At 32.8% G+C, this 9,881-nt stretch overlaps 1 long non-coding RNA gene across 1 annotated transcript; it reads right to left on the bottom strand.

Annotated features, from left to right (window-relative positions):
* Nucleotides 1–2,065: 2,065 nt before the first annotated feature.
* Nucleotides 2,066–6,849, bottom strand: LOC140432234 (uncharacterized). Its single transcript, XR_011949774.1, has 3 exons — nucleotides 6,643–6,849; nucleotides 4,532–4,660; nucleotides 2,066–2,245 (listed from the first exon to the last, which is right to left on the bottom strand). It is a non-coding gene; the product is annotated as an uncharacterized lncRNA (long non-coding RNA).
* Between the last annotated feature and the right edge of the window lie 3,032 nt (nucleotides 6,850–9,881).

The following is a 9,881-nucleotide window of genomic DNA, read 5'->3' as shown; positions in this document are numbered from 1 at the left end:
CTCCAATTTTGGTGAAAATATTGTTGGTATATAATTAGGAGTTAGCTCAGTATTCCGTTTTTATCTCCAATAAAATGAGCACTTCGGATTAAGCTAAAAGATGTAGGATTCCAATTGAAATCATACCCACTGTAAAATACAATTAATAATTGCATATCATATCAATATAAAGTACACTTTAACTAATGTTCATTTTAGACTAAATTGCATAACTGTATCTTTTGTCAATCCAAACCTTTCAAAGAAGCATACATCATATTGGTTTAAATAACTAATTCTTTTCCTGTCAACTTTTGGGTGGAGTAATCCGAACTTGAAGAAAAATTTAGCAATTTTTTAAATAAAAAAAAAAAAATAACATACAAACTTCAACCAACATGATCATTATTGAAATTTACACTTTAAAGTGAACTTTCACGTCAAACTTATTACGAAATCGGTCGTAAGAATGTAGAATTTGGGTTATGTTACTTACTTCTGCTTTATTATGATATAAATCAGCTATTCTAGTTGCATTAATTTGTGCTTAGAAATTGGAAACGGATAAACCTTGAATTTACTATTTTTTGTTGTATTTTTACAATGTATAACACAAAATTTGCGAAATCCCATTTTCTTCAATAACTACTTATGAAATATGCTAACAAAGTTGCAAGATTTCACCGCTGCACGCGCACGATCGATTCTCGTATCCCCTCCAAGTACTTGCACACAGCGAATATGCTTTTAGACAGCGCCACTTAATTAGATACAAGGCAATAATTGACAGAAAGAATAATAAATACTGTCTCTAATTTTCAGTGACTTTTTTATTGTTTAAATTTTTCCAACAATTTAAGTGTAAAACATTTATATTTTCTTGATATTTTTTATTACTTATTTTCAAAAATGTCAACACGTTTAGATAATCATGTTCAAGAAATGGCTGCCTCCTTATTGCATTATTTTGCAAGAAAATGAGGACATGGGGCCCTTGTTACCAATGAATGCCGTAAGAGATATAAGTTTTTACTATGCTGTCTATGAGAAATTCCAATAATTTTTGTTTTATTTTCGGAAAAATACTAACGATGCTTATCTCAATATAAACATAGGAACTGTTGATGAAGTTCTTGCCACTAACAGAAAAACGAAAATCTTAACGTTGCAAGTCGACTGCTTGCCAAATGTATGAAAGATAAAGGGTTGAAAAACCGAATTGTAAATAATTAATAAGAATGTGTTGTGTAATATCTTTATATTTATAAACTTCTTAAAAAATTAAATACTTAATTTAAAATTTAAAAGGGAAATTCCCAGTGGTTGGCTGTATACTATAGTTTTAAAAAACTTACTATGAAGTAAGAACTTCTTTTGTAAAATGGTATAAAATCTATTGAAAAATTTTAAAAATGATCCAAAACGGATTTATAAATTTTTAGAACGTTTTCAATCCTATCGGATCATCATCAGTGAAAAACGTCTATAAAGTAATTGGAACTAGCCATATAATGAGGTCTCATTATGTAACTCTTACCAATAGGTGGCCGCTTCCTGTTCGGAATCAATTGGCCGTTACATCTTGTACTATTGATTTATTTGTATTAAGTATATAGTCAATTTCATTTTTTGTTCTTCCATTTGGGCTTATCCATGTCTATTTTCGTTGTGGTTTCTTTGTATAGAATATTTACATACAAGTTGTTTTCTTCTAAGAGAGACGTTTGTTTTTTTTTCTGTTTTTTTCTAATTCACGAGGGTATCATCTCTATTATTTCTCTTCCCATATCCATATTTGCCTATTTTATTTTCCTCGCTACCGTAATCTTCTTCTAATGCTTTCAACACACCGGATACTGAAGGCCTTATATTTCGATTTCAATTCAGAGTTTTTTTCTTTCAGCGCCTTTCATAACCGCTCACTATGAGTAAAATACCACTGCGCGAGTTTTGATTTGCCCGGGTATCTGGTGTCCCAGGTACTACTGATATCTGGGAGACATTCGTGTATCCCCCACCTAAGAAGGCACCCGGTAGGAGATTAGAAACCCCGGGCTTGCTTTATATTTTTGATTACTTACCCTTAAATGACTTGCAGCTATATATTTCTTTGAACATATCTGACAAGAATAGGGTCGTTCTCCAGTATGGTATCGGACATGGGTGTCCCTTGTTTCCTTTCGGCGAAATGCTCGTCCACACTGCCAACAAGGATAAGGTTTTTCACCTGTGTGTATCATCCTGTGCTTTTTTAATTGTACATTACCTAAAAAAAACATTATACATAACTTTAGAAGAAACATTGGGTATAGTTAGAGGGAAACTATGGTCGATAAAAATTTTGCTTGTGTTTTATTGACAAATTCACGGAACTTAATTGTCACACCTCGTATATACCTAGAATCTGCCTCTTGAAGTTTTTGAAATGCGAGAAAAAGATTCTTAAATGTAGTCATTCCATAAATGTGAATTAAATGAATTAAAGTTACCCAAGACGATGAGTTTTAATTGTTTTATAAAAACCAGTTTGAACTATTCGCCCAACGGATCTGACAGTTAATAATTTATAAGAAGCTATAATCCTGTTTCTATGAGCTGTATGGTTTTAAAGTCTATCAGTAGGGCGCTAACCTGGCTGTAGACCCCCTCCTCCTTTATCCGGGGTGATAACAAAACACCAGAATACACCACAAAGATAAAAGTCGAAAGCTCACAGGATGACTCCACAAGATACCTATTCCAAAAAAGAATAACCGAAAAAAAGCAGAAACAGATATATCACAGAAAGTGATGGAGTCGAAGAAAGCTGGACAAAAATTAAGTCTAATATTTTAGCCTCGGCCAAGGAAGTTCTTGGTGAAAGAAATATACATAAAAATAACACGTTTCCAAGGCAAATACCTCCATGGTTTTGTACAGAATAAAAGGAAAAATATAAAGAAAAGAAAAAAGCTTACCTGAAATACATGTCAACCAAAACACAAGAGGCATACCATAATTACAAGACAATTAGAAACGAAACACATGCACTTGTAAGAAAAATAAAAAATGGTCACTGGGAACGCTTTTCGAAAGAAATGGAACATGATTTTTAAGGTCAAAGAACGGAGTTAAAGGAACTAATAGAACCAAAACATAATATGTGATAATACTGTTTTACTGTAATAGAAAGGAAACTAAGATGATTATTAAGGACTCCAGAATTATTTCTTTAAATCGTGTCAACGTCTGTTTAGCTATGTGATAAGTCTTAACACTAGGATGACATTCTTATGTACTTATTGACCAGCAAATTTGATAATGCTATACGCTCCCGGGAAAACAAAATTAATGCAAACGAAATTCGCTCCCTCCCAACTTAACTGAATTTTTGAAAGATAAATGTCGAATGTTACAATCTTTAGAGACTGAAACCAAATAGTCTGCAAACAAATCTAGTAACTTTAAACAAAAGGTCAAAATTGGTTGGTCAAAAAATGCGTAAAAAATGTAACAACCAACAAAATATTTACTCGTGTGAATCTTTCCAAAATTTAACACCTTTTGAACGCTTAAATAAGGCTAAAAGTTTGAGATTGTGCATTGTCTGAACAACAATCATTCTATAAAAAAATTGTCACTCTTCCGGATGCCGAAAATGTGATAAAGTACACCATACACTGTTACATTTTCAAAACAATCCTTCTGTTAAACAAACTGCTGTAGATGCTGAAATTCCTACTGACATATCCCAGGCCAACGAGACTTCTTCTAGCCATTCTGCTTTAACATGTTATTCTCCTGACAAACCACAAATTTTACTATCCACTGCCATAGTTAAAGTAGCTGACAAAAATGACAATCTACACGATTGCAGTGTTTTACTTGGTAGCGCTAGTCAATCAAACTTTATTAGTCAACGTTTATACAACATTTTACAATTACCTAAAACAAAGACTAATATTTCTATATTTGGCATTGCTCAAATGTACAAAAACGTTAACTATTGTTAACATTGGACGAATATCCAAGAAATGGCAACAAGAAGCACAGAACCGTGACGAGTGGCGAAAAATGGGAGATATGTCCAGCAGTGGACAGAAGAGGTTGCATGATGATGATGATATTGAAAAACCATATTAAAATACACTATTTTATGTAAAATTTTGTGGGAAATCCAAATCTGTGGAATTCGAAATGTCATTGAGAAAATAATGAGAAATTGCAGAAAACTGTCAAAAAAGACGTACGATTTCAGAAAAATTAGGAATTTGTCCATACATTTATACCATTTCATTCACTAATATAGAAGCTGTGCTTAGTTTTATCTTAAAGTATATACTTTTTAAACACTTTTTCTAAATTGAGAAACAAAAAAAAGATGTTTTTGATATTCAATTTTTTAGAAGAAAAGAAAAAGAGGGTTTATCGAAATTTCCAAATTTTTTTTGATAGGCTAATTTTAATACCGGGATTGTGTTCAGCGAAAAATTTTAGAGATTTAAAAGCCAGACCTAGTTGATTGGAGTACTTCGAGTACATAAAAGTTGATTCAAGTAACAATTATACTTACTAGCAAATGACATTTCGCAAAAATCACAATTATAAGGCTTAATTCCAGTATGGGTTCTCATATGCACAACCAGTTTTGAGTTGATAGTGAAGCGTTTTCCACAAATAATACAAATGTGAGGCCTTTGCCCTGAAATAAATAAGAATATAAAGCGTGTATACTAGAACAAGTATAATATATGTATCTAAATCTAGGTTTAAAGTAAATACATTTCTAAATTAAATGAATTGCTGATACCCGACTTATCTTGTATATGCTCTTCAATATCTGCAATTTAGTAGCATCCATCAACCAAAATCGCTACCGCTTTTTGTCAATATAGTAGTAAAACTTACGACTTTCAATGTTTATATACACTTTTATATAGTTTTTTTCACTTTCAAGTTTTCTTGATAGAAGGAAGTAAATGACAATGGAGATAAGCTCATAGAAGCTGAATGGAGATGGGCGCATATATACAGAATGGATTTTACAAACATAAAGACATTCACACATATACGTTGACTCAGCTCAAATCGATAATAGGCCACATTATATCTAGACAAACTTCCCGGCTACGTATGCACGATATCAGAGTTTATCTTGTAAAGACACGAACCTTTTCCCCATCAACAACACATTCTGAGAATCTAGTAGATCAACATAATCGAAAAATTGTAAGAAAAATATGTTTTTTGTGAGAGGAGAGTGTAACAAGAATTTATCATCAGAAATTCTCTGACAGACGACAAACAAGAAGAGAAGCTTTTCAAAGAATGTAAATTAAGTAATAAATTAAAAAATACAGATATAATTCTGAATAACCAACTTGAAACATATAGTGTAGACGCATAGTAAAATACATCAGTGATGGATTCGACCGTTACTTGATGGAAATTCATTTTATATAGCAATAAAACACTGAAAACTTTGTTTTCACAATTTCCACAAAATTTATTATAATATTTTATCACTACACCTGTTTCGACAAAGTGCCTTTCTCAAGTGATCTAACAATTTATAGTGTTTAACGAAATAAGTTGAGGAGGGGAGAACTGTTTGTCTCAAGTTGGTCATTCGGAATTATATCTGTGTTTTTTAATTTGTTAATTTCCATAGATTCTAATAAAGATAGCTTAAGGCCTTTATTTTGGATGTGAAGAATTTGAAATTCGTCATTAAAGGAATGATTATGATCTAGAAGGTGAAGTGCGTATGTAGAATCTGTTTTTCTATTATTGAAAGCCCTTTTATGTTCTGCTATACGTTTGTTAAAAGTTCTACCAGTTTGACCGATGTAAGTTTTTGGGCAGTGGCCACATTTAAGTTTGTATACACCACTGTGTAAGTGCTTTTTATTTTGGCTCTTCTTGTTTTTAATATATTTGCCTAAGTTGTTGTTTGTTTTAAAAGCTGGTGTTACTCCTTTTTTTATGTGTTTGGCTATTTTTGTTGTTATTTTGACTGTATATGTAATCGAGCAGAAGGTACTAGGTTTTTTCTCTGTTGGTGGAAATACTAATTTCAGGGCTTTCTTGTGTAGTTTTTGATTTCAAATTTTATTGTTTGTTCGTTGTACCCATTGTTTATTGCTATTTGCTTGATAATATTTAATTCTGTCTCAAAGTTGTATTTTGAAATAGAAATTTCTATTAATCTATGTAACATTCTATGATAGGCTGCCAATTTGGTTTTGTAGGATGGGATGATCATAGTCATTCTTTTAATGACGAATTTTAAATTCTTCACATCCAAAATAAAGGCCTTAAGCTATCTTTATTAGAGTCTATGGAAATTAACAAATCAAAAACACAGACATAATTCTGAATGACCAACTTGAGACAAACAGTTCTCCCCTTCTCAACTTAAACACTATAAATTATAAACACATCCAAAAATAGATCACTTGAGAAAGGCACTCTGCCGAAAGAGCTGTAGTGATAAGATTTTATAATAAATTTTGTAGAAGTTTTGAAAACAAAGTTTTCAGTGTTGTGTTGTTTTAAAAAATACATCACTTGAGAAAGTGATGTCAGAAAACTATGATGTCAGTTATATGGATACTACTGATAAACCATTCATATTAAAAAAGTCTATAATACTACAAAAAATAATCGAGAACAAAGACTGACCTGCATGCTTCCGTATATGCTCATTGAGGTGTGATGATTGGCTGAACTTTTTATTACATATATTACAAACAAACTTTTTCTCCGCAGTGTGGATCATTTTGTGCTTATGCAGTGAAGACGGTAGAGCAAAATTTCTTCCACATATATCGCAACTCAAAGGTCTCTCTCCTGTATGCAGTCTCACGTGAGTGGCTAACAGTTTATTGTGCCGATATCTAAAAATATATTTTAAAGATTTTGAAATTTTTCATCTGATTATTATGTTTGTGTTAGATGATACCTTTATTTGAAACACTAACTGTACACTCATACAATATTACTTATGCTACATGTAATTATACCCTGGCCGCTGAAATTATGGGAAACTGTTTACACCGTCATTATTTGTGTTATGATACTATAACTTAAATGTTTTATGTATCATGATTTGTGTTTCACTTTTGCCGGCTGGTGAATTTTGTGAAAATGTTTAAAATTAATGTAAATCAATAACCTCTAAAAAATGGTATAAATATATTATAGCAACATTGTTAGTTCGTTTTTGTTGAGCGGTGTAAATGTGGGAAAAGTGATAACATAGGAAGAGTAATATTTAAGAGTGCGTGCCATTCACATGATCATTCCATCTTTTCAGCGGCTCAACTATAGTACTTAATTGACGTTGCAGCGAGACTACTTCATAATTACCAATACGTGGTATATCGACTTGCCATCTTGACGTTACTTTAGTTCTGAGGTCTGAGATAATAATTGTTGTCTCTTTTATATTCGTCCTTGCTATATCAGCAGTCGTTCACAAGTGGGTCAAGTTTATTTTGTCAGCCGACGACAACAAGTTCGCACTACAACATTCTGATGACTTGCACATTCCGACCGACGCTGCTTCTTGTGTATGCTCTCAATTTGATTTATTAAAAACATATTTTATATAAACAAATGCGAAATGTGTTACACGTTTCTTTTAACTTATTCTTTATATGAATTGTAATATTTTAGGGATAATACCACGTACATAAGACGTTAAAAAGGCAAAACCAATCCAGAAAATTTTAAAAATCCATGAATAATGCAAGAAAATAGTTTAAACCAAGGCTCAGAATATGTCAAAATAAGGAGGGACATCTACTTAATACAAGAGAGGACGTATTAGATAGGTGGGTGGAACATTATAAAGAGCTACTTTCCACCGAAATTGAAGATGGAAATCCACTATCTTCAGAAGCAAGAAACAATACACCATTATAATTTATTTTGGCTAAGAAGTACGGGAAACAATAAAACATCGAAAAAATAGCAAAACTCCTGGAAGTGGCCTGCAGAACGTATTAAATGTAAGGATGATAGTCTTACTAATCAGATACATAAAATAAGATCTTGGAACGAGGAACAAATCCCGGAAGAGTGATGTACTGGAATTGTTTGTCCATTACACAAAAAGGTGATCAATTGGAATGCAGAAACTAAATGTGTATAACACAGTATTCAAAATATTTTCGATTATCTTGCATAGTCGCCTAAGTGCGTATTCAGAGGAACTTCTTGGCGAATTTCAAAGTGGTTTTAGGTCTGGTCGATCAACAACGGACCAGATTTTGTGCTGAGGCAGAAACTGGTAAAAACCAAAGAATTCAAATTGATACCTACCACCTCTCCCTAGATTTTAAATCAGCCAATGACAGTGTGCTACGGAGTACATTGTATGAAGCCATGAACGAATTCTATATTCCTAATAAACTAATACGACTGGTAGAACTAATAAGAATCCCAATCGGCAATAAACAATGGGGGTTCCTATTTAAAATTCAAAGTTGGAGTGGGGTGGGGGGTCGTATCTGCTGTGATTTGATAAGATTTTTGAAAAATATTGAGCAAGTGTTTTTTGGTTTTTTATTTGAAAGTGTATTTCTTGAGATATGGACCGTTTACATAATTTTCCGAGGGTATCAGGATAAAACTTTTTTTTTCCAATTATAGAGCCATCTATCACCAATTGGGAAAATATTTCGAATAAACATTACTAATTTTTGCATAAGGAATTCAAATATGCAATAAAAAATGAGGTAATATTACTTCCAGTGTTAAAGAGCATTCCCATATATATATATATATATATATATATATATATATATATATATATATATATATATATATATATATATATATATATATATATTTCCTATAAAGGTTTACAGGTTCCTATTTAAGATTTTAATGTTGCCCCCACCACATCCCTAGGGGTCGGGTGAAGATCGTGTTTGGAAAAATATTAATCACGTGTTTTTAAAGTTTTGGATTTAATGTAAATTTCGCGAAATAATTTACCGTTCCTCTTCTTTTGGCACAACCTATATATTAATAATCAATTAATTGCCCAAAAAACCCAGCATCATCCTGTTGCATATTATGGCATTAAAAAAATGAAAAAAAAACAGCACAAGTCAAAAGTGAGGAATACTGACCCGTGGTGTAAAACTGGTTCGTGACAACACCAGTGCCCGACTTATTTGGATGACATACCTAGTCAAGATAAATGACATACATAAAAGCATTGACCTCAACGATAAATATGTCCAAATCTACGGCAAATGACACTTGTTTAACCCACGAACAGGAGGAAATTAACTATTCAACCTCCGACCATAATTGGAACAACACCATCACTTTCAGAAGATAGTCCAGTCGTCCGAGATTTGACCCTTACAAATTATACGAACAAGCTGAATTTCAAGCTTAGAATGTCAATTTTGAGACCCCAAAAAGATGCAAAAAATATAACCACTTTTAGCCCCGGGTTCCCCCTAAAACGCCCCATTGCGTGAGGGGGGTGGAACGCACGCGAAATCAATTTTAAATAAAAATTTTATCAACTCAACGGTAAAAATTCGATATCTTTTGATCTGAATGAATTTGTGAATAGTACATCCATCTTATGCAATTTTTGTATTTTGTCGCAAATGAAGTAAGTTTTATAAAGTGTATACACACGCATTTCCACCACAAGATCCCCTTCCATCGATGTGCGCTAGAGGAGATGGAAGGCCTTCGACCTTATAAAACACCAGCCGCCGCACGAGAAAGGCGAGTTCCATCAGAGTATTGATCTGATAACAACTCCACTGGCCCTTGGGGTATTGACTGAAGGTCACCGTACTGTAACTGAGTACTGATCAGTCACCGTACGTTTCTCGCCGGAGCGAGTGTGATTGGCCCGTTCCATCTCTATACTCTGAGATAGCGCG

This window comes from Diabrotica undecimpunctata, unplaced genomic scaffold (genome assembly GCF_040954645.1).
Source record: "Diabrotica undecimpunctata isolate CICGRU unplaced genomic scaffold, icDiaUnde3 ctg00003315.1, whole genome shotgun sequence".
Taxonomy (NCBI): Eukaryota; Metazoa; Arthropoda; class Insecta; order Coleoptera; family Chrysomelidae; genus Diabrotica; species Diabrotica undecimpunctata.
This window is presented reverse-complemented; position numbering and strand designations above follow the sequence as displayed.